This window comes from Alexandromys fortis, unplaced genomic scaffold, assembly GCF_014885135.2.
Source record: "Alexandromys fortis isolate MF-2015 unplaced genomic scaffold, M_Fortis_MF-2015_v1.1 scaffold_9, whole genome shotgun sequence".
NCBI classification, from domain to species: domain Eukaryota; kingdom Metazoa; phylum Chordata; class Mammalia; order Rodentia; family Cricetidae; genus Alexandromys; species Alexandromys fortis.
This window is the reverse complement of record NW_026067892.1, coordinates 20,728,369-20,748,554: the sequence shown is the minus strand read 5'-3', so window position 1 is coordinate 20,748,554 and position 20,186 is coordinate 20,728,369. Positions and strand designations below refer to the sequence as shown.

The 20,186-nt window shown below is 42.9% G+C and overlaps 1 protein-coding gene across 2 annotated transcripts in view; it reads left to right on the top strand.

The window, feature by feature from the left end:
• Positions 1–1,924: 1,924 nt before the first annotated feature.
• Micu1 (mitochondrial calcium uptake 1) overlaps positions 1,925–20,186 on the top strand; it is a 141,276-nt gene continuing 123,014 nt past the window's right edge. The window contains exon 1 of one of the 2 annotated variants that reach the window (XM_050140015.1): positions 1,925–2,091. The gene's annotated coding sequence lies outside the window, so the exon portion shown is untranslated. Of the gene's footprint in view, positions 2,150–20,186 lie in introns of both variants that reach the window. The other variant, XM_050140016.1, reaches the window with a different exon arrangement.

The following is a 20,186-nucleotide window of genomic DNA, read 5'->3' as shown; positions in this document are numbered from 1 at the left end:
GATGAGAGATGGGGCATCTCTTTCAAATTCATTTGAGAGAAACTGAAGGCAAGGTCTGTGAAACTGCACTGTATTCTTTCAGAGGCTGCTACAGGGGACATTGCACTTTTCACAGTGGTGCGAAAAGCTGAGCCTGCTGTGGTAACACCTGGGGTTGTTACTTTTATGTGTGTGATAAAAATAGCTAACTAGGAAATGCTTGAAAGTATGTCAATTTATATGCTAGCCAAATGAAATAAAATAGTCTCTCTCTTGATAATATAGAACTTTCAACATAATGTACTTTCGGTATACTGAAGGCAAAAATAGAGATAGCTAAAATAGAGATGTTTTATGCTATGGTATGGAAAAGCCAAATCCATTTCTTTTCCCATACAACATTTCAATGGAAATCATGTGGGACTTCAAAAATTCACATTTCTGAGCAGCGTTCTATTCCAATGAACATATCGTATGATCCGAGAGTCTGTATTATTTTAACCTGAGCCAGGCATAGCGGGTGCATGCCTATAATTCCTGCACTTTGGAGGCTGAGGCCTCCTAAGGAGGTTTACCATGAGTTTGAGAACTGCATGGGCACCCTGGCCCATATGGAAAGAAATTGTCTCAAAAAAACTAAAACAAAAATCTCCACAGATGAGTGTGAGGCATTTGATCATCAAATAGCTTGGGAACTGAACTGCTGGCTTGGCACGGAGCGGGGCGGGGAGGACGACCCACAGATGGGGGACAGACCTACCTGGGTGGACGTCATTTCTTCTAACATCTAAGTACGTATTATTATGCATGTGAGTGCGTATGCTGCGGCAGATAGGCTGCGGTGTGCATGCGGACGGAGGTTAGAGAACAGCCTGCTTTGCGTGTAGCCGAGGAAAACCTTAAGTTCCAGATCCTTCTCTCCACCCCCCAGGGCTACGATCCCTTGCACCAGGCCCAGCTTAATCACTGCCTTTCTTGATCTTGATGGATTTCTGTTTGATTTAGTTTTTAAGACAGGCAGGGTCTTACACAGCCCAGACTGGCTTCAAACTCGCTATGCAACTACGTATGACTTTGAGCTCCTGAATCTACTGCCTCTCTCTCTCTCTCTCTCTCTCTCTCTCTCTCTCTCTCTCTCTCTCTCTCTCTCTGACGCTGAAATTACAGTCGTACCACATCTGGCTGAAAATTTTAAGTCAACACTTATATACTGATGTTTTCTCTTTCCCTTGTTCAGATAAATAGTTAATTTAGCCACAACTGAGGTCCCATGAGCCTCCAAAGTGTTCTAGGGCAATTTGGGATGCAACTTGAAACTTAAAATTATCAGAGTTAACAGACAGGCTTCTCAAGGGCGATGTATACTAAACACTTATTAATATATAAGGAAGATTTTTTACTTTTCTCTCTTCCTCTTTCCTTTCAGTTCTTCATAGTGTATGTATGTATGTGCCACAGCATAAACCTGAAGGTCAGGGGGCATCAGTTAGTTCTCTCCTTCCACTCAGTGTGTACTGGAAAGTATCTGGAAGGCGTGAAAGTGGAGAATTGGAGGTGGATAGGATTAAGATACATTGGATACATGTATGAAATTGTCAAAGAATAAATAAAAGATGCTTAAAAAAAAAACAGTGTGAGCCTCATGGCTAGTGGGAAGAATCTCATTATCACTTTCTCACTTACCAGAGAGCGGAGTTTAAATAGAAAGAGGCGCAGAAGAGGTGCGTTTTGACAGCAGAGAAACAAAATCAGCAAAGGAGTGCTTGAGAGATTCGTCCAACCCGCCGGCGTTCCCGCCTAAACAGCGTGAGGGCGAGGCCGATCTGTGGGCGGGGCTGGAGGACAGGGAGGGCGGAGTCTTGAGTCGGGACGGGACCCGAGGTGTGGGCGTGTCCTAGGGAAGGGTGGGGTGGCTTCCCCGCCTCTCCCCATTTTTTCCCCTTGGTTTCCTCCGGGTTGCGTTTCGCCGAGATCCCGACAGGCCCAGCGGCTAAGGGAGTCACGTGAGAGTGGGCGGTGGACGCGCAGCGGGGCTGGCGGCTGCTCCGTCTCTATGGTCGTCAGAGGTGGGCGGCTTTCCCAGAGTGGCTGCTAAAGCTGGAGCTCGGACGGGTGAGTGTGAGGACTCTGATCGCTGCGCGGAGACAGCCGTTTAGGGGACGAGAAGCGGGTACGTTTTTAGGGACGTGCCTTTGGTCTGGCTCTGAGACCCGGCCACTTTTCAGGTCCGCCAGGACAGCTGTCATGATGATGCTGTCGGTGATAGGCTGAGGGGACTGCTAGGTCCTCCGCTCCCTTCACCCCAACCCTTATTCCTGTCCGGGGAGAACTTGTGGTGAGACTTCCAGCCTCAGAGTGCATCCTCTCCACCCGCGGCCGGGACACAGAGGGAGTTCTGACTGATTCTCCTGGAATTCGTGCATGTGGTCGGGAGTGGATGCGGGAGTTTACGGCTGCGATAGACAGATTCCTTTATCGTGGGCTAGAAAAAAAGGGGGAAATCATTGGCTCCTTAGAGGAGCAAAACTGAAGACTACTTGAGCTGTTCTCTTTTTATCCTCACTGGCGACTTTGCGTTCTTTCTCTTTCTCCCTCTTTCTTCGTCTGTGCCCGGTCCCATTCGAGGTTACCTCGATGTTTCGAGAACAAGCGAGGTATTATTGGTTATATATGAATGTTGGAAGAAGAGTTTATGACCGACTGTGTTTTATAATAAGTTGTCACTTTTATAAATCTTAGGGTTTTACCTTTTTATTTTCGTTCTTTCCTTCTTTTTTTTAGTGACCCTTTCAAGTACTTGAAGTAAGTGCAAATATTTCTACATGTAAATAGAGTAAACATTTCATAAAACTAAAAATAAATCGTTTTCTTCCTGCAATGCTTCGGAAAGACACCCCCCCCCCGTTTGTTTTTAAATAGATATTTCGATTCCACTTTTGGGGTGACTTCTTTGATTGACCTCTGTTTATGTTAAAGCAGCCAGTAGGGTCAGATGTGGAGGTGACTTAAACAGCATTAGAAAGGAGTTTGTGCATGAGACAAGTTCAGAGTTGACAGCTGTTGGGAAATTTAGGTTTCAACGATTGTCACCATCTTGAGACAAAAAAAAAAAAATAGTTGGCCAGCCCAGCGTGACCATCCTGATTGTTTTCTGGTGTAGACAACGGGATTCTTGTGTTGATGATTCGCTTATCCTAAAGAGTTTGGAATGCCACTTATCCGGGGAAGGTGTTCAGGCCTCCAGCTACTTTGGTCTGGTGTACTTTTGTTTTTCTTCTGTTTTCTGACACAGGTTTGGGTTTTTTTTTTTGTTTGTTGGTTGGTTGGTTGGTTTTTGTTTTGTTTGTTTTTTTTTGCCTGTCAGTATGACCTCAAAGTCTGCTTCCTTCTGCCTCCACCTATTGAATGGTGGGTGGGATTACAGGCGTGCCCTACCTTGCAGGCCCTAATAGGTTCAGTCCCTACTGCTCATCAATCCCTTGATTAGCTGTTTCACTTATAGACATCACCCTGGCTACCTACATGCCAAGAAAGTGTCATCAACACCTAAGTATCCTTAGAGAGGGTCATAAAATTCCAAATATTAGCATAAAGTGAAGATTTGGGAATATGGCACGTGCCCGGGGAGAGTGATAGAAATTAATAAAGGGCAGTCAAAGCAAGAGAATCCCTGCTTTTGTTGTTGTTTTCCTATCCTCTCATGGAGTAGTTACAACATTCAGTAAACTTACTTATTTGTTGAGACAGTGTTTCGCTGTGTTGTCCAAGCTGGCCTTGAACCCGTGGACACAAACTATCCTGTCTTGGCCTCCTTAACAGTTGAAACATCAAGCATACACTACTGTATTCAGCCTTGCTCATTGCCCTTTATATGTTTTTATACTCGCAAAAAGTCACCCAAAGACTTGCTTTCTTATACTTAAACTTAATAGTGTATAATTTCTCCCATAATTGAATAGCACATGAAATAATTATAGCCTATATTTAACTGAACTTAACTTCTGACCTTTTATCATTTATTAGACTAAAGTAACTAATGTAACCCCACTCTCCATCCCCACAGTTGCCCTAATACTTAGTGGCAATCTTCTGCCTCATCCTCCTGAGTACTGGGATTACAGGCATGTGCCATTAGGCTGGCCAATAAAGCCTTTTTTCAAATGTAATTTTTTTCCCTTTGAAACTTTGAAGTTAGGTTTAGTCCTTGAACAGTTTTTACAATGTTGAAAATACATATGAACTTATTATCCATTTCCCCTCAAAGAGTTATCTAGTATTCCTCCTTTTATATAAAACTCCCTTTTTAGAGGTTTATGGCAGATGTCTCCTAAGTCAGAATAAAAAGTTTCCTTTAGTATCAAAAAAGAAGCGGTTCTTTTCAGATAGATGCTGTCTACTTTAGTAAATCATGAGGGGAAAAAAGCTAATGCTTCAAAAACATGAAATGTTTCTATCTGGGCATGTTTGAGAAGCTGGAACATTATCTTTAAATGTTTGTTTCTTACTATAAAAAGTTCTATTTAATAACTGAAACATTACAAAAAATATAGCACTGGGCTGAGTGTGGTGTTGCATGCCTTTAATCTGAGCACCGCAGAGGCAGAGGCAGAGGCAGACAGATCTCTTTTGAGCTTGACACCAGGCCAACCTGGGCTACATAATAACACTGTGTCTCAAAAATAAAAGAGAAAAGTTCACACACAAAGTCATAGTTATAATTGACCTGTTCCCCTGCCAGTAGGGACTCATTTTCTGCTGGGGGATGTAATTGGGAATACTAATAGAAAAATAATTGAAACCTCACCTCATACTCATAAAAACTTAGCAATAGGTTCACAGCCTGCACACTCCTGTAGAAACCCCAGAAGAGATCCTCTTGTCCTCTCACAGTCTAGCACATGTCTGTGTCAGCATCTCATTGGCCAGCAAAGCCAGCTTGTCCCAGAGGCTCTGAGTGATAGAATGCTTTTGTGGCCAGGCTTGTGTTTCTTTCTTACCATGGACTAGGGCAACAGAAAACATGTTCTCAAACACAAACTAATGGTGGGGAATATTTAGTTTCTAAAGGAAAGGGGATTGGGACTACATTCTTCTAAAGGAAGGATGGTTGTAGGAAGGTGAGAAGCCATAGATATTTTATTTTAACAGGCCTTGTTTTCCTTTGCCATATAAATTACTTGGGTTTGTAGTTTTTGCATTGATTTTTGCTTTTAAAAATATTAACGTGCCGGGCGGTGGTGGCGCACGCCTTTAATCCCAGCACTCGGGAGGCCCAGGCAGGCGGATCTCTGGGAGTTTGAGGCCAGCCTGGTCTACAAGAGCTAGTTCCTGGACAGGCATCAAAAGCTACAGAGAAACCCTGTCTCGAAAAATATTAACTTTCAAAATTTGAAATTTGAGCCCCTCTTTTGCATATATATGTTTTGTTGTTACTTGTATGGTTTCTTTGTCCTGGAGTATTTGTTTGTTTGCTTGGGTTTTTTATTTATTTTTATTTTAGGTGTATGGGTATTTTGCCTACATGTATATCTGTGCACCATGTATGTGCTTGGTGTCTACAGAGTCCAGATGAGGGCATCAGATCCCCTGGAACTGGAGTTACAAGTAGTTGTGAGCCACCATGTGGTGCTGAATACTGAACCCAGGTCCTTTACAAAAGCAACAAATGCCTTAACTAATGAGTCATATTTCTAGCCCCCAAGTATTTAGGTATACCCTATAATATATTGTAAAACTTGCCAATTTGTCAACAGATCTTTTATCTAGGCATATACTCTATTACTGAACTACAATTTATATGTTAAACTCAATAATTATTGGTCCTCTTTGTATTGTAGGTTAACTTGACTGAGTAACTGCAGCTTATAAATAGGGAATCAAAAGATTTTTAACTGCTTGAAAATCGGTGATCAATAAGATTAAATTCTAGGTTCTCTTCATTATTCTTCAAAGTCTCTTGGTGTAGAGACTACTTTGTGTTGAGCATTGCATGAAAAATAAACACTATAATTCACTATTTGCTGTCAACTGGATATTAACTTTAAAACTAGTTAACATTAATGTCTTGGTTTTTTTATCTTTTTATGCTTTGTCATAATGATCCATTATATCTTCAGAGTGGCTATAATTAAAACAATTTGCTGTTTGCTGTCTTGTTTTCAATTGAAAGAGACGCCAGCAGCTCAGTTCACTGGACGCTGGCTGCTGAACTGGCTGCTGACTCTGGCGGCAGAGGTTCGGATGAGGTCTCTCCTAATGCCCAACCCCATCACTCCTTAATAGTGAGCTGGATAATCCCTCTGAACCTGAGTTTGTCCTTTTGCATGGGGCAGTGCTCATGCCTTTCTCTTGTATGGACAGGATTAATTAGTACACAGCATGTGCCTGGGATGTATAACATTCTAATCACATGTAACTGATAATAATAGCAGAAATAATGTCTAATTGCTTTTATTTTTTTTTAATTTTAGAATTTTTGCCTCAAGGAGAGCGTGTGAGATATATATATATATCCTAAGCAGTGGGTTAGATTGCCCTTCAGATTGTCTTGATTTTAAAGTGCTTGGATTTCATGTTACATACATGTCAGTAAACTGGAAGGCTTGGCGCTATGATTTGATGAGATAGCTCACTAGGTCAGGTGCTTCCTGTGCAAGACGTGATGATGGCATGAGTTCATCCCATGCTGGAGGAAGATAACCAAATCCTGAAAGTACGCACATGTGTGTAGGCACACACACCACACACACACACAGCTCTCTCTCTCTCTCTCACACACACACATACACTTTCTCCCCCCCCCACATACATACACACACATACTCTCTTTTACACACACACACACACACAAAACCTTAAAAAGAAATAGCGCAGCAATTTCTGGATGCAGGAAACCCACTGTTGCTCGTTACTTAAGTTTGCACTCTGATGCCTTCAGTAACGTTGGAGAACCAACCCTGTTAGCTACTGAGGGAGAAGTAGGAGAAGAGATGCCAGGCACTTAGTGCCCAGTCCCCTGGCAGTCGTGCTCATTAAATGCTGGCATCAAGCTCTTGGAGCTGCCAGTTGTCCTGGTAGGAAAAAGCGCTGTAGAAAGTGGGACACTTGCAGTCTTAACCGAGAACCAGGTCGTGCTGACTAAAGTGCTATGGAGTCTGGGGGCGTCTGCTGGAAATGGGACTTCTGAAAGGTGACCGGGTCTGGATGGCTGTGGGGAAAGGCTCTTTTTGCTAACTAGACACAGTGTCTCTGGAGCCAAAATAAGCAGGCAGATGTTCTTAAATCTGGAGATATTCGTGCCCAGGATGGAACAGAATTCTGCTTGGGCAAGAAGTATACTCATGTGCATAAAGTAGGAAAGTACATAGCGACTCCTGGTGGAAAGGGATCAAAACCAGAGTGATCTGGAGAGAGGTAACAGGGACCATGGAAGCAGTGCCATGGTTCATATATTAGAATATTAAGAAAGTTTTACTAGTTAGCATTTGTGATAATTGTCTTATAAATATAAAGGACAATATTATAAAGCTATTTAGGGTCGCGTGTTGACTGTATCTTCCCTTGAAAAGTTTAGAATAAAATAACACCTGGACATGTAATTCCAGCAATGAAAGTAGAGGTGGGAAGCTCAGAAGTTAATCTTATCCATAGTAAATATGAGGCGAGAGCTAGCATGTCTCAAAAACAAAACAACAAAAGCGTTGTTGACAGAGAAATAGACGAGGTGAATATGCAGACATGCCAGTCTAGGTGACATGTAGACGGTGTTCACAACGGCACCCCTTGACCTTCTGCTCGGCCGCCTCAACAACACTGTTGCTTTACAGTTCATCTTACCGGCTCTGCGGAGCGTGCAGTCTTCATGTGACCCCAGCACTTGAAGCTTTCAGACGGCAGTGCTTTGCGTGGCTCCCCTCACTCTTTTAGCCTAGAGCTTTCATTTCTTGCTCTATAGTTGCACTCTTACCTTGATAATTTCTTTCTTGGCACCGTGTTTTCTTTAGGCTCAGATTAAAGTTTGGTGGAAAACTCCTCAGAATTGTGTATTCTCTATTAAGATTAAGTGTTATTTATTTATTTATTGGTTATGAAATGAATCATAGCATCTTGAATGTTATTGTGGGAAATCTCAGATTCTGCTGTAAGGTATTAGCTGACTATTCTGACCTTATGGATCTAGATTTCAGTTTATTCAGTTAAGTCTGTATTAGTTTCTTTTCCATATATATGAATGTGCATATAGTATGTGTATGTTACCCTGCTTTTTGTTTGCTCTCGAGGCTAGGTCACACTGTATATCCCTGGCAGTATGCACCTCTGCTCCTGGTCCTCTGCCTGGGACTACAGATGTGCACCTCCACACCTACTTGCTCAATGGTAAGCATGTTCACATTTATTTCTGTAGCATAGGGTAGGAAGACAGTCGGGCAAGGAGCTACCAGATCTGGCTTTGCTTTCCACGGGGCTGCTTGCTAGCGTTCTGTTCTTGAAGTTGGTGAGATCTCCTCTCTGGCTTATTGCCTTTCCCACTGAAATCTTGAAAATTTCTGCGATCACTTGCATCTCAAGTATATTCCCCCTATGTTAATCAATTTTGAGAGTATTTGGACCCGCTGTGCTAAATCATTTTGTCAAATTGTTTGGGTTTCTTTTTTTTTTAAAGATTTATTTATTTTTATTTTATGTCTGTGAGTGTTTGTCTACATGTATGTCTGTCCAGCATGTGCACATAGTGCCCACAGGGACCGGAAGAGGGTACTGGACTTTGGAAACTGGAGTTATAGATGGTTGTCAGCTGCCATGTTGGTACTGATAACCAAACCTGTCCTCTGTAAGTGCAGTACCTGCTCTTAACCATTGAGCCATGTCTTCATCTTCCTATTTTATTTTTTTTATTTTAACTGAAAATATATTTACTATAAACAATTCTTGAGTGAAATTCTCTCTAGTTGTTTCTTTCTTCTTTAGTTACAATAAATATAAATGGTGTAAAATTTACACATTGATTCCACCCTGCTCCTACCCCTTTGCATAGTTACCATTTTGTATTAACCACTGCCCCATCCTTTTTCATCATCCAAACGCAAACTCTGAACCATGAAATGATAACTTCCTGTTCCCTTTCTTCTAATCCTTGACAACAGCTAATGTACCTACTGACTCATGAACCTGGTTAATTTTAGGCACCTCATGTCAGCGACGTCACGTAGTTTCATCCTTTTGTATCCTGCCATTTTACTTGGTATAATCTGCCAAGGCTCATCCCTGTGGCGGCCTAGTCCACAACTATCTTCCCTTTGAACAGTGGAACAGTATTCCATTGCAGGTACAGCTCCTATTCTGTTCACACATCTTCCATCAAGAGATACTTGGGTTGTTTAAACTTTGGTTATTGCATAAGTATTTATTTGAATCCTTCCTTTTAGTTCTTTTATGTGTGTACCTAGGAGTGGAATTGGAGATTAGAAGGTAATGCAAGGGGCTGGAGAGATGGCTTAGTGGTTAAGAGTACCAGTGCACTTCCAAAGAACCCTGGTTCAATTCCCAGCACCCACACGGTAGTTAACAACTGCCTGTGTCTCCAGTTCCAGGGGATGGGGACTCTGTAGGCACTGCATGCTCGTGCTGCACAGACATGCATGCAGGCAAAACACCCAATCCACATAAAATAAAATAAATAAATAAGCAAAAGTTTACAGGAGCTGTAGATGTAGTGTACTGTTCACATGCAGTTTCTTAGAGATGGAAGTGATTCCACGGGTTTAAAGTGGAATTTACATCACAAGAAAATCAACAACAAAAATGTGATTTCCTGGATTCAGCCGGTTAAAGGAAAATTAAAGCTACAGCAAGAACTGTTACCCTCTTCTGTGTCTCACAGGACTCAGCTCACATCAGATACACAGTGTGGGTTTCCTCCCTCATACTGACCGGTTCCAACACCGGCTAGGTGTCTCATGATTTAGTTCAAGTCTGACACTAACTGGAGTAGATTCAGACAGTCCCAAAGGTTAAGGCTTTATTTATCCCACTAGACTGGTCCTGCCCTTCACTCCCATCACAAGCAGGAAGCTCCCATGTTCTCTTCTCTACAACTTTTGTGTGATGTGACTGTCCCATACCTCTTCCTTGGATTTGGTCATTTGCTGCAGGAACTGCCAGAGTTCTGGAGAAAGTTCTCCTTGCTATTTTATTTTACTCTGTGTGTGTGTGTGTGTGTGTATGTGTGTGTGTGTGTTCACGTGTGTACACACACATTGGGGAGATAAGAAGACAACTTGCAAAAGTTGGTTCTCTCCTTCCACTATGTGGGTGCCAGGAATTGAACTCGGGTCCTTAGGCTTGGTGGCAAAGTACCTCTACACCCACTGAGCCATCTCACTGTCCCTTAATCTTTTATGTAAAGGCTACAACTTGGGAACAGGCAAGGTGGAGAAGCTGCTTGAGGTGCCGTGCGCCCATGCTGTCTTACTGTTTGTCATCCTCTGAGGACCTCTCTGGTGTTCAGCAGCCCGATGCTCTTCAGTCTGGCTTTGGGGGTTTCTTAGAGGCTTGGCTGATGAAATAACTGGCAGTGATCCTCAGTGCATTTCCCCTCCCTGGGGATAGGAAATAGGGCTGAAAATGCCAACCTTCTGGCATCCAGCTCCCATCCTGAAGCTGTGCAGGAGCATCCCTGATCCCATAGCAGTCGTCTTCTGTGTTTATATATTTGTCATAGAAAGAAACACTCTGAGGACCCAACGGTTTTAGAGAGCCATGAGCCAGGAGTCAGGAAGGAGACCAAATAATCATTGTTCGTAGCAAAGATAGATAATGGATGTTTTTTAAAAAAAATCCAGTCTTACTTTGCATTCTAGTTAAATTATTTGCATTAAAAGATAATATTTATGTTTATATATTCATGTAATATTTCATTGAAAATTACTTTGTATAAAATGCAGAGCTTTAATTATCACCATCAGCAGGCCTTTTCTCTTTTTATTTTGTTTGTTTGCTTCCATGCTTGAGACAGAGCCTTGATATGTAACCCAGATTGGGGCTGGAGTTCCCTATGTAGCTGAGGCTAATCTCATACTTTTCACCCTCTTGCCTTCTGAGCCCTGGATTGCAGGTGTGTATACCATGCCTGGCTAGCAGCACTGTCTTAGGTTGCTTTCCAAACAAACATTTATTTATAATTTGCTTCATGTTACACATTGTGCTCAGGTGTGTGTATGTGTGTGTGCGTGCGTGTGTGTGCATGTGTGTATGTACCTATGGGTAGTGCGTGTGCAATTGTGGAAACCAGAGTGATCAGTATCCCGCTGGATCACTCTTTGCGTTGTTCCGGTGAGAGAGGGCATACCAATGAATCTGGAGCTAGGCTGGCAGTCAACAACCCTTTGCTCTACTCCTGTCTTTGTTTCTACTCTGCATCTTTGTATTTGCGGGGAGGTGGTATAGACATACCCATTAGTACAGCCCAGCTTAGTAGGTGAGTCATGGGGATTTGAACTCCAGTCTTCACGCTTGTTTAGGAAGCACTCTTACCGCTGCGCCATCTCCGTAGCCCTCAGCCTGGACATTTGTGGTAATTTATTACCCATATTTTCCTTTGTAAGCACATAATTGCCATCAGTAATGAAACATAGTCCTGACTTACTGAAAAATTGTTGTCCATTAAGAGGTCAAGATGGTTAAGTCTTTTATCTAGAACTAATTAATTATGTAGAGTAAGATATTTATGGGCCTCTGCTTATCAAAGCAAAATAGGAGAAGACAAAGCCCACAGCAGCAGCTCATACTTTTCTGTGTGTTCAGTTTTTCATTGTCTTATTTGAGTTTAATTAAGTCCCAAAGTTTAGAACATCACTTTAAGAAGTGCCTGGTCAAGAGTGTAGTGTGGCCGGGAGTGCGGCGTGGCTGGAGCTGTGGGCCAGGGCCACAGGAGGCAGAAGTGGTATGTCTGAGCACAAGATTTTAAGACCAGCTTTGGTAACACAGCAAGACTCACCCCACCCCACCACTGTAACACCCGGTTTTGGTGTTACACCCTCGGTACAGCTCGCGTGCTGCTGTACCGAATGCAAGTCGGGCAAGAACCTGGAGATTGAACAGAACACACAAGTAGGTCAGGGTCATTCGATAGGAGATCAAGCGAATGCCGTTTATTCAGACTGGGGAAAGTCCTTATTTAACTAACTGCAGCACTAGGACCCCCACCCCACCCCCCCAGGCAGGTGGGAAATTACCACATCAACTATGTAATGAATGCCCTGCAGCTAATCACCAGGCGGGGCAGGGGAAATACAGGAACTAAGAGAATGCTAGTCATCTTACTAGAAACTGTATGCGCCCTAGGAATAAGGGCTGAATGCTAGGCCTTGTTGACCAGAAATTGTCCTCGAGATGCGCCCCAGGAATAAGGGCAGACCAGGGCGCTACACACCACCACCACCACCCCCGACCCCCACCCCCCCCTGCAAAAAAAAGTACTTGGGGAAACTAGAGGTTGGAGTTAAAGGATAGTGGGGAGTGGGGTGGAGGAGTGGGTAGGAATCTATCAGGTGAAATCCCAAGATTGTTTGTCAACCTGGCAGGCTTGGGTTTAGAAAGAGACCATAAATATAGGCAAGCTGTTGTAAGGGAGTATGTCTAACGATGTTTACTTCTGAGAATACTCAGGGAGGCCACTGGAATGGTTCTTTCTACAGGAAAGGACTTCATCTGGCAGACATATGTGCCTGACTTGCATGGCTGTCTATAAACACATTACCCTTACAGATCGGCCTGCACTACAAATAAGTCTTTGCTGCTGAATGTGACCGTGAGCGACACGCCATCGACTCACATTTATTCTGGCACGGAATTGTTACTGTATTCCCTGCATGTGTACCCCTCTTGTGTCATTTCTCTCCCAGAGACAGAGCCTGAGCCTTTAATCTCGGGGGAAGCTCACACCGTGCTCTGACTGTGTGCAGTGGGGCATGCAGGGCATCATCACTGATCAGCGTTCTGTATGTTCCCTTTACTAAACATTTTCTCTTCTAGTCACCCACCCCGTGCTGTTGACGTGTTAAAGCTTTATTCTCAAAATGCATTTTATCCTACAGTGAACGCATTTGCTGATAAATCACGAATGAATATATAGCTATAGGTTTATGTGAGCCATTTAATTGTCTTATCATGATCAGCTCTACCTAATAATTTTTCTGCTGTTAAATGTCATTAAAATGTGTACGAGTGTGTGTGTGTGTGTTTTGAAACTGTTATTTTGTAACCCTCAAACTCAACAGCTCCACCTGCCTCTGCCTCTCTAATGCTGGAATTAAAGGCATGCGCCACCATGCCTGGCTAAAGCATTTTTGTCTTGTATGTATCAAGTGCAGTCATTTGTGTACATGACTGTCTACCTTCCATCAGACTTAAGAAGAAACAAACAGGCGTATCTTTGTCTTCAAGCTTTCACTGCCTTTCAGTGGCTCCTGTGCACATGAAGTTACGTATGCCTCAAGCTGGCTCAGTGGCTAAAAGCACTTGCCAACCAAGCCCCATGTTCTCAGTTCAATCCTTGGAAGCCATGTAAAGGTGGAAGGAGAGACCCAAGTTCACAAAGCTGTCCTCTGACTCCCACACATGCACACCCACATACACATCATACATGCAATTAGCAGTTATAATATTTTTCAGATTTAATACATTTGTGTGCTGTTCTTCCTTGTAGAGGCATTAACCATGAACTTAGGATGAAAGAGAGGTAGTTTGCTTCACATACACACACATACACAGACATTATACAGTAATCCTTTAGCCAGGCCTGGTGGGTTTTGCCTATAGCCCAGCTACTTGGGAGACAGGAACAGAAAGATATTTTGAGTTCAGAGGATCAAGGGTAGGCGGGGTAAAACTTTCTAATTGTTCTCTTTTAAGAAAAGGATCTCATCCTGTAGTCTGGGCTGTCCTCAGACCCATCTTCTGCCTCGCCATAAATGCTTTCACTGTAAAAAAAAAAAAAATACCTCGTGTGCAACCGTCATCCAGGTTTGAACTCAAAAACCCATATCCCTTTGAGGCCGGAAAGAGGGTTATGAACACTTGCTGCTCTTCCAGAGTACTCAGGTTGGGTTCCCAATACCCACATATTGGCTCACAACTGCCTGTAACTCAGTTCCGGGGGACCCAGAGCTCTCTTCTGGCCTCCAGGGGCATCAGACACACACATGGTGCACACATGTGCTCGCAGGCAAACATACATACATATACATTAAAAACAAATCTTTAAAATTTTTTAAAAGACTATAGAAGTATAATTCCTTGTTGAGATTGTCTCCACCTTTGTATACACGTAGGTATTGACAACGGCAGTCAGGTAATCCCCTCAATAATCAAGAACAGAACAGCTCCCTTACCTCTGGAGAGTCCCTTGTGACACTTTGAGGTCATCTTGTTCCCTCGCACTCTGACCCTTGACACTCATTGATCTGTTTGTTGTTACCTCTTCTAGAATGTAATATCAGTGAGATCATACAGTATACAGTGTGGCTTTTAAAAGCCTTCAAAGTTATTATACAGCAAAATGAACTTTTTTCTCTTGTACAATTGTACGAAATTTGATACATGATTTTTAATAGTACAGATTCATTTTACCACTGCCACGGAGCAGAAAAGACTTCGCAAGCAGCTCTCTCCTATTGTCTTTGTCTAGTCAGAGCTTCTCATCCCTGGCATCCGTTGGTGTGCTCTCTGTCTCCCTAGTTCCCTTTGTGTCCACATGGCTGTTCAGCACGCACCGTTTGAGGCTGGCTGCTTTCATTCAGTGTAATACTTTTGAAATTTACCTCAGTTGTTGCATGTGTCAAAACCATTCTTTTTTGCAAGTTTTTAAATTGTTGTTGATTTCTATGTATGGGTGTTTTTACCTGCATGCACATAAACACATTCACATACAGAAGGGCATCCCACATCATATGTCTGGGCACTAAATGCTTGCCCAGTGCCCATGGAGTCTGGAAGAAGACATTGGATCCCCTGGAACTGGAGTTGCAGATGGTTGTGAGCTGTCAAGTGTGTGCTGGAAATCGAACTCAGGGCCTCCGGAAGAGCAATACGAGCACTTAACTAGAGCCATCTCTCCAGCCCTGACGAGTCTGTTCTCAATTGTAGTTGTGCTCGATTCTGTAGCTGTACCACAGTTTATCCATGCAGCTGTCAAAAGACATTTGAAATTTCAGTTTGGGGCAACTTACAAAGAGAGCTTCTTAGACATTCATGCATGGCTGCTGCTTCTTAACATAGGGTTTTATTTCTTAAGGGTAGATGTCTTCATCTGGATTGCTGGATCTCATGGGAAGAGCCCATTTAACTTGAGGAAACATCACATGTCTTCCAGAGTGGCCATACCAGTTGGCATCCCAGAGGAATGAATGAACAGGAGCTGTCTTGGCTTTGCATCCTCTCTGTATTCTTAGTTGCTTTTTTCTCTTAGGTGTCTCGTTGTGTTTTTAACTTTTCACTAGTGATCAAAGCTTCTGGACACTTTGTTATGTGTATGTATGAATGGAGCTGCTGTCAGAATCCCTTTCTAGGCTTTCCTGTGAACATGTTTTTCTAGGATAAGTAACCTAAAATTTAGGTTAAACTTTGATAAATGGGGAAAATCAATTTAGGTAGAGGTAGAGCACAGAACCTTTAGGAACCCTAAATACCAGGAGAGTTTACAGCTATGGGCTCTTCTTAGTGACCTCAGCCCAGGTCCTCACCAGCAAGATTGGGGTATCACTGCACATTGCGTAAGCATGCAGAACATCATGTTGTACGCCATAACGGAAAATGACCGAAGGAAAAGCTGGAGACCGAGAAACGCTGTTCTTATTGAAAGCTGAGGCGGCACCAGGTCAACAGCTCAGCCCCACCCTCCCAGCACTAGACTAGTGCACACGAGACCACAAGCATTCTATGTGGAAAAGGATGGGGTTCAGCACATAGCTCTTCAAAATAGGACTGTAGGGGCCAGAATATGTCATGTCCAATGTGCCCTTTGGGCTCAAGGGCTATTTCAAGCTGATTATTTTGAGAAACTACAGGTACAAAAGAAGGTCTGAAATGGAATTTTGTAAGACATTATATTTACAAAGGAACTCCATTTAGTAGGTGTGTCCCTTGAAGGGAGGCCTGAGTAAATCACTAGAGATGTACCAGAGGAGAAAGCACCCACTTAAATCTCCATTCATGTTACTCTCAACGCTTTGTCTGGAAGTGGGGTTTGAACTCAAACTATTGTAGGTTTTTTTACAAGTATATATTGCATGTTTAGCATATTCCCCTGCATTGTTCTGTCTTTCCTCCTCCCTCCGTCCCCCTATTGTCTCCCGTATCCTACCAGGCATGCCCAGCCTATGGGCTTTGTACACTTCAGGGTAACTGTGAATGCAGGCTAACACAAAACCATAAACTTTAAAACATGATAGGATTTTTTTTGTATGACTTGCTTTTGTAATTTTCACTGGTTTTGAGCATAAACTTTTTGTGGATGTCATTTTGCAATATCAAAGGGGGTCTGTTGGAGCCAGTTATAATAGCACACGCCTTCAATACCAGGACAAGCACTCATGAGACTGACAGGCAGATCTCTGTGGGTTTGAGGTCAGCCTGGTCTATCTTCATAGTGAGTTCCAGGCCAGGCAGGGCTTTATAATCAGGCCCTGTCTCAAAAGGGGCTGTGGGGGGGAGGGTGCTTTTGCTTTTATATCATACGTACATATATAATTTTTGCATCTGTGTAAGATGTAAGACTTAGAAATTACAAAAAAACATGCAATATTTGTCTTTCTGAGACTGGCCTAATTCACTTAATATAGTCACCTCCAGTTGTATCCATCGTCCTGCAAATAACTTATCTTTGTTCTCCTTTATGGCTGAGAAAAATGCCGTTGTATTTGTCGACCACCGTTCCTTCATCCGTTCTACAGCTGGGCACCTAGGTTCCAAGCATAGGGTCTGTTTACGCTGCACGTGTCTTGACTGCTAGGCTGTACCTTTAGCACTGGTCCTCTCCCTAAAGGGCGGTGTGGTTCCAGAGATGAATGGGATTTTTGTCTGCAATCTGAAACAAACGTTTGAGATCTGTGATGGGAACCTGCTCATCCCTGAATTATCTCCTGTGTGTACAGGGTATATGTACTTTTATGTTTTCCTCTGTCGCAGCCAATAACTCATGAAGGGTGGAGGTGATAAAGATAAGGATTACAACAATCCGGACATGTTACTAGAGTTCCCAGCCATAGGGCCTGGCTTTGATCTACACACTCACCCACATTAAAAGAAAACAACATAGCGTGTACATGCATGGAAACGTGAATTTACTTACAGTTCTGATCAAAACTAGAGAGAAATTCTCAATCTGTCTTCTTGCCCACAGCAGAATTACAACTTATAGAAAAGATAAAGCAAAAGCCAGGATATAGACATGGGCAGATTTAACTGTGTGCCCCAGTTTCCAGAACTGGGTAGTCCTTCTGGGAGATGAGCCAGGGCTCTTGGGATGGGCCAGTTTCTTTCTCAGCATGATATTTCCTGCAAGTATCATACCTGGGGCCCTTGATGCAGTCAGACATGATGAAAATCTGTTTCTGTTGTTCTTTTATTCCCAAATTTCCCAGTTTTCCTCTTCCATCTGAAGAACTTTTAGTAGTTTGTGTGTTTTGTTTTGCTTTTAAAGCATGTCCATGATCAGATGATTCTAAAATACCATGCTTTGACATTATAGGTATTACAATTGTCAGTTGAATAATAGCAAAAATGTTCATTTTATTTGTGTGTGTGTGTGTGTGTGCACCTTAGCAAGCAGCTGACCTAATTAGAGTCAGGCTGCAAATTTTGTTTTACCTTTTAATACTTGTCAGTCTGACATGGGGATACATTTTATGAATTTACATGTTTTTTAGAAAGAGGGTCCAAAGCATTTTCTGATGGAGTCTCCATGATAATTTAAGAAGAAAGAAACTAAAGATAGCTCACTCTTGCTCTGGGCTTGAATGACCAGATGTTTGATTTTTAGAGATGTCTAAATTAAGTTGATAAAAATCAGTATTTCTGTTTTAGACTAAATTGGAGATGCCTGTCGAGTAGGAACTTAAATCTAGCTGTGTTCTTATGGAAAGCGTAGGCTAGACATGACCTTTTGAGAAGACTTTACATATACATGCCATTTAAAGCTGTGGGATTTGAGGAGGGTAGATGATAGATTTGTCTAGGATGAGAGGGTGGAAAAGGAAAGTTGTTCCTAGGACAGTCTTGGAGAGTTTTAATAAGTAGGTGTCTTGGTTAGCATCTCTATTGCTGCGATGAAATGCTACGACCATAAAGCAAGTTGGGGAGGAAAGGGCTTATTTGGCTCACATGTCCATGTCACTGTTCATCGTGGAAGGAAGTCAGGACAGGAAATCATACAGAACAGGAACCTGGAGGCAGGGAGCTGATGTAGAGGTCATGGAGGGGTGCTTGGCTTTACTGGCCTGCTCCTCATGGCTTGCTCAGCCTGCTCTCTTAAAGAACCCAGGACCACCTGCCCAGGGGTGACACCATCTACAATGGGGTGGACCCTCCCATCAGTCACTAATTAAGAAAATCCCTTACAGCTGGATTTTTTTTTTTTTCCGAGACAAGGTTACTCTGTGGAGTTTTGGAGCCTGTTTTGGAACTAACTCTTGTAGACCAGGATTTCTCCCTCGTCTGTAACTCATTCCTTTCCTGTTGATCTTTGGTAGCATTTCCTGGAGGCTGCCTTCCTATAACTCGGATGTGCCTTCGAGATGCTCTGCTAGCCTGTACGATAGTGACTCTAGCTCCAGCTCCTCAGAAGCCTGAGGTAGGAGCATTGCCTGAGTCCAGGAGTCCGAGATCAGCCTGAGCAGCGTAGTGAAATGCAATCTCAGCAACGACAGGCATTTTGTCGGGGCTATTTCAGCTCTCTTGGTAGACTTGTGCACCTGAATCCAGAGCTTGCTAGGTGGACGTGGGTGCTTAATGCTAATAAAAGCATGAGCTAGCTATACATGCCACATAATGTTTTCAGCTGACTACTTTTTAAAAATATAGGGAAGGAAAACTATTATTCCTTTACCTTCTCAGAGTTCTTATATTGTGTTTATTGGAATGAAAAATAGATCAGTGAAGGAAAAAATCAAATGGAAACTTATTAACATGTATACGTCATATATACAGGGGCCTATCATGGGAAAAATGAGTATATTTCAAAGCGGTAACTTAGACTTTAAGGTTAAATGTGATCCTCTGCTGAAACCAAGGATTCTTCTGCCTGCACCTCCCGTCTTGAGACAGTAGCGCTGGGGTTGCAAACAATGCATGCCGCTGCATCTGGCTTCTTTATGTGGGTTCTGTCAGGCTTCTGCCCTCTGAGAGCCATCTCTTGTCACCCTCTTCATTATTCACAGCTGTTTTTCTCAGGCTGTGCTTTCTTTTTTCCTTCCTTCCTTTTTTTTTTTTTTTTTTTTTTTTTTGTCTGATAGGTTATCACAGCATGTTGCTTTGTTTTGTTAGCATGTGTGCATGTACGCGCGTGTTTGTGTGTGTGTGTACGCCCACACATAGAGGCTAGAAGAAGCATCTAGTGTCCCATCTGCCATTCTCCACCTGATCCATTGAGGCAGTCTCTCCCAGAACCTTCAGCTCTCATTTTCTTAGGCTGAGGCTGGAACCCAGTGAGCCTCAGTGATCTTCCTGTCTTCCCCAACCCCCAGCCAGAGCTGGCATTGCAGACGTGTGAGATGTTCTGCTTGTTTCCAGGGTGCTGGAACCTAAACCCCAGTCCTCATGATTGTTCCAGCAAGCTCTTAACCACTGAGGACATGGAGGAGGAGTTGAGGAACGTGAAAACAGCCCTGCAATGGGTGTTCCTCCTCTTTTTACCTTCTAAAACATAGCCCTTCATTCCATCTTCAAGCTATGCTTTGATCTTGTAGTTCAGGCTAGCCTGGGACTTGCTGTGTGACTGGGAATGCCCTTGCTCTTTTAGATAGCCTATTGGAACCTCTTCTTCTATTTATACATAAATTTTTTTCTTTATTTTCCAATCACTGATACATGATATTGCCTGTGTGGATATATATCATAGTTTAATTAGTCCTACGTGGCCATGCTTAAGTTCTTAGTCTTTTATTATAAGCCATGATACAGAGTCTTATGAGCAGAGATTTCACAGCCATTTA